Genomic DNA, 5,752 nt, shown 5'->3' with positions numbered 1-5,752 from the left:
GTAAAGTGATAAAGAAATCTATTTAAAATTTGAGTAAAACTTAAATACTATATTCTTAAAATTGAAAATTCAAAATATATGAAAAGTTAAGGATTAAATATCAGTTTTTCCTATAATTTTGTTTTTTTTAAAAAAGGCACGTGTGTTGTAGTTTACACAAGTTTAGATTAGCCGGATTCATACACACGGACAGAACATGCTATCTAATCGAGTCAACTCTAAAGAAATGAGTAAATAATTGTGCAAGTGGAAACCAACTATTTAACGTTGGCCATTGGTTTATCGGTTGTGGATTCCATTGGTCTGCCATTTGTGTTGGACTCCTCACAAATCACAATGCCATTGAACAAATTAAGGAACAAAAAAAATAATAAAATAAAGGAAAAGGAATCAAATTATATATAATATAGTCTTGTTTGTTGTTGTTGTATCCCATCAAATTACCAAACGCCAACAATATTTTATTGTGTCATGGATGTTGTCTATTTAAAAGAGAAAGCACATGTTAAAAAAAAAAAAAAAAAAAAAAGAAAAGAAAAGAAAGAGAAAGCGTTTTAGTTTCTGCCATATTGAAAACATACAACGTAAAATGCATTATATATCTTACCAAAGGATTAACTGCGTGTTGAACAATTATATTTTTGTTAATTTTACTATTTTTTCAAGAAAAATGTTTGGAATATTTAAATTTTTATTGTAACTTCCTTAAAAACTCACATGGTATCCCACACATGAGTGCCACACAGCGCAATATAGGTAGAAAATTAAGTAATAAAATTTGATAGTCTACATGCAAGATGAAACTACATTCAAACTAGGGGCCATGACCCCTTGGCTTTCAAACTTTCTTTTGAAAATTTTTATTAAGTTAAATAAATATGTTTTTTTTTTAAGACTCAAAAATCTAAGTTTGACCTTTTATTTATTTTCTGTCATCTCCCCACAAATGAGCAAGAATAGGTTGAAATGAAGATGAGTCATTTTATGGAATAAAATTTAATTGGTTTGTTTGGTTCGAATAATATTCGGAATAATATTCTACTTTTTTTCAAAAATAGATCATATTTTATTTAATTTTTTCAAATTTTTTCCTTTTTCTTTATAAACTGAAGTAGAGGCTATGGCAGGAGCTATAATCCTAAGAGATGAAATTTTCTTCCACTATTACCCAAAGCTGGGAATAATAACAGAAAAGAAAAGGCATTAATTTTTCCTCAAATCATGGTAAAATCTACATTCTTAAGTAAATACTCACATGGTACAACATTTTTGCACCTCAACAACAAAATATAGCTAGGACTCTCACCATATGTTTGACATATTTGAAATTGTCATAAAGAACACATAATATAGAAATAATACAATAAATTCCAAAATAAATACTTCGTAATTCAAATTTCTCCAATTTAATTCAAATTCCCCCCTACCTCATATTCGTATTTTGAAGCATTAGAACACTAAATTTGACTCCTCAATTTCTTATATAACCCATCAATTTAAAAACATGTATTTAACTCTACAAATTAGTAATTAGTAATGCTTTTTCACTTCAAACTCAAGGAACACACCATCTACCTTTTTTGAAAGGAAAGTTTCTCTTAGTTTAAGCGAAAGGGCCAAGCTCAGCCATAATCCATATCAACAACGAATTTGTCTTTAAGTCAATACAATTTCAAACTATCATTTTTTCAGTCATAGATCAAATACTTGATGAAATGTTTGGGGCTAAAGTATTCTCTAAGTTGTATTTGCAGTCTGTTTATCATCAGATTAGGGTCAAATATGAATTAATTTTGATACCAGAGAAAGTGATTTATAATTTAGGTTAATCGTAAAGACCAATAATATAATTTTTCCTTGCTTTTATAACGGAGAATTGATATAGTAATGAGAGGTAGGGTTAGTTGAGACCAACTCATTAATATTAATTAATATAATGAGTCTCACCTAACACAATTAAGCATCTTCTTGATTATAATATGATCCTTAATTACCTAATTTCTCACCTAATATCACCATCTTCTTGCTTATAATATATACAGACGTACATAGACAGGTTATCTGATTGAGTCAATTTAATCAGCTAACTCAAAAAGAAGAAAAAGAAAAAAAGAGTAAATAATCGTGCAAGTGAAACCAATTAACTTTGTAACGCCGTGTATATGCAATTCTAACGGTCGTGATTAGTTTGTGAGTTTTCGAATTGAGGTGGTTGGCATTTGAACTGGAGAGAATCCAGTCAGTCTTATTTAAGGGACAAAAGAACGTAATGAACTAAAGCTATTAATCAAAAAGCTAACTAAATTAACTAGACTTGTAACTAAATTACAGCTCATTCAACATGTGTTTCATACATGCAGTTGCATTCATCATGTGTTGTTTAATAGTTTTTGTCGTTGAAAGAAGCCGATGAAGTTGCCAGATGCCTTTCTTTCAAAAAACCCTTGGAGGCCAGGAAGGGAGAGAGAGAAAAATGCTTGCAATCTCAGCCATATTTTATTCTTTGGAAATCAAAGGAAATGAAGGAAGACGATTGCAAATTAGATCAGATGCCAAGCTGTGTTTTGCTTTAACAAGGAAGAAGTGGACTTATTTTGATCGTGCAGGAAACATAAAAATTAATTTGATAAAGTAATATCAGCATTATCAGCATCCATCTTCTTGCTTATAATAATAATACAATGAGTCTCACCTAACGTACACAAGCATCTTCTTGATTATAATATGATCCTTAATTACCTAATTTCTCACCTAATATCACCGTCTTCTTGCTTAGAATAATAATACAATGAGTCTCACCTAACACAAGCATCTTCTTGATTATAATATGATCCTTAATTACCTAATTTCTCACCTAATATCACCATCTCCTTGCTTATAATATAGACAAGGGGATCCCGATGAAAAAAATGTAGGGTCCAAATTTAGTCATTGGGTTTTTGTTTTTGGGAAAAATCAGATTTATCCCTTAGGCTTTTGTTTGATTTGAATTTAGTCATTGGGTTTCTAATTTCAAGAATATGGTCTTTAGGTTTTGTTCAGATTTTAAATAGGTCACTCTATCCATGTTTTGTCCAAAATCCGTCAAAATGAATGGTTTCTCATATGTCACGTGTGTTTCAATTTACAAGTTAGCGTTTATATCAATACCTAATATCAATGTCATATCATTAAGCGTCAAATTATCCATATGTAAACTAAAAACAAGAAAAAAAAAAAAGGCCCTAACTTCAAAAACAAAAATCTTCTCTGCCATCTTAATTTCTTTTTAACGTTTACAAAACTTTGATAAATTTCAATTCATAGAATGCCACTATTTTAACGTCGTTTTTAAGTATTCATTGGCAGTTGAATTAAATGTCAACAAATGATTTACCGGCGTTGTAAATTTTAATATTTCCCTCCGGAGGGGAGGGAATACAACAAACGAGTTAACTCCTCTTGCTCTTTGTTCTTTATTATGTTCATCTCTCTTTGTTCACTCATTAGATGCACATCCATGACACAGAATTTAGAAGATACAGCTCCAGATTCAAATGGTAGTCATAAAGAAACATTGAAATTCTGGAGGCAGTAGGAAATACGATAAATTTGAATATTTCAAGCAATAACAGACACCAATAAACAAAAGTACAAGAATATAAAAATAAATAAATAAACGGGTAATTACCTAACGGCATGTCCATAATGGATGGGCACGGCCCAAAGAAAGTTCAAATAGAAGGGAAGGGCATGGCCCAAAGCAAGTCCAAATTAGATGGGACTGGAGGAATGTTACCATGCTCCTCAACTATAGACATCAAACCAGAACGTTTTTTGCTTTTTTCTTTTTTCTTTTTTTTTTTGGAGGGGAGGGGGAGGAGGACCTAAGTAAATAAATATACACATTAATACATCTAATCTTTTCTTTTTTTTTTCTTTTTTTTTTTTCCTTTGAGTTTGCAATTTTAAAAAGTGCAATTTGAAAATGTAATTTTTAAAAATGCAGTTAAGCGTTTAACAAAATATTGGCTTTTAAAATTACAGGTTAGCCTTTTTAATTCGGGGTTTTAAAAAAGCACCCATTTGCCTGCACTTTGAAAAATCAATTTTTTGTGTTTTCAAATTGTAATTTTTTAAAAAGTAAATGTCATTGTAAGTATGCCAATACGAACTGACACATCAACCAAAAGAGAGCATGCAACTAATATTTTCATACCGTTACCCCCTTTTCGCCAGTCAAATTTGTGAAAAGACTCAAATACCCTAACTTAAAATCAAAATTTACATAAAATTACCCCCTTCCTTTTTCTTTGTTTGTTCTATATATATTATGTTTAATATTTTTTTATTAAATTACTATTTGTGGGCATTTTTGTCTTTAAACAAAATTTAACATTTAAAAATAGAATATTCCGTCCGATTTAACGAGATTTCCTAACGGAATGGGGTAACGGTATGAAAATGGTAATTTCATACTCTCTTTTAGTTGAAATGTCAGTTCGTAGTGGCATGTTAACAATGACATGTGGTTGATGGGAAAAAGGTAATTATCCATTTATTTATTTATTTTTATATACTTGTACTTTTGTTTATTGGTGTCTGTTATTGCTTGAAATATTCAAATTTATCGAATTTCCTACTGCCTCCAGAATTTCAGTGTTTCTGTGTGACTACCATTTGAATCTGGAGCTGTATCTTCTAAATTCTGTGTCATGGATGTGTATCTAATAATTGAACAAAGAAATTAAAGATAAACATAAGAAAGAACAAAGAGCAAGAAGAGTTAACTCGTTTGTTGTATTCCCACCGGAGGGAAATATTAAAATTTACAACGCCGGTAAATCATTTGTCGACATTTGATTCAACTGCCAATGAATACTTAAAAACGACGTTAAAATAGTGGGCATTCTATGAATTGAAATTTATCAACGTTTTGTAAACGTTAGAAAAAAAAAATCCAAATATATTTGCATTCTATAAACCCCGGCATCTTCTAAATATATCATTTTATTAGGGCATGGAGCCAACGTTATCATTTGGGAATAATATATAGCTGTTTTTTTAGGTAAAATTTCACATACTCCTCTCAAACTACTATTCAATTGATGTCTACCTTCAAACTATTAAAAAATTGTCAATGTCCTCTAAAATACCTTTAAAAAATCTTGAAATTGAGATGGTGGACGAACCACATCTTGGCCATTTTGGGTGGTTTGGCTAGTGGGGTGACTACGACACCTTTTGATTTTTTGATTTTTTTTTTTTTTTTTTTAGTTTGTAGTTTTTAATTTTTTAAACAAACTATGTAGTTTTTCTATTTTTTTTTCGAATGTATTGGGAGATTTTTGTATCATTGAAAAAAAATTGTGATCATTTTTGTCTTTTTGGTGGCCTCAGGAGTACATTGACTATTTTTCATAGTTTGGGAAAAACTTATCCCAATTGAAAGTTTGGAGAAGACATTATATTGAGTCATAGTTTGAAGGAAGTATGTAGACTCTTTTTTTTTTTTTTTTTTTTTTTTTTTTTTGTAAAACGTAGCTAAATTACTGTCACTTTATAAAACGCCCTCTAAATACCATTGTTTTACCCAAATTTATAGGTGTTTTCGCAAAGACTCTGATAAATTTATCTCATTTCCGACACTTTAAATTTAAGGACTACAATTTACATAACTTAGGGGCAGCCACGAAAAGATTAAGTGTGAGATTTGATGTATAAAAATTGATTTTTTAGTTTAAAAGATTACGTTACAGAATAATAGGGTGAT

Source organism: Alnus glutinosa, chromosome 10 (genome assembly GCF_958979055.1).
Source record: "Alnus glutinosa chromosome 10, dhAlnGlut1.1, whole genome shotgun sequence".
In the NCBI taxonomy this organism is placed as follows: domain Eukaryota; kingdom Viridiplantae; phylum Streptophyta; class Magnoliopsida; order Fagales; family Betulaceae; genus Alnus; species Alnus glutinosa.
This window is presented reverse-complemented; position numbering follows the sequence as displayed.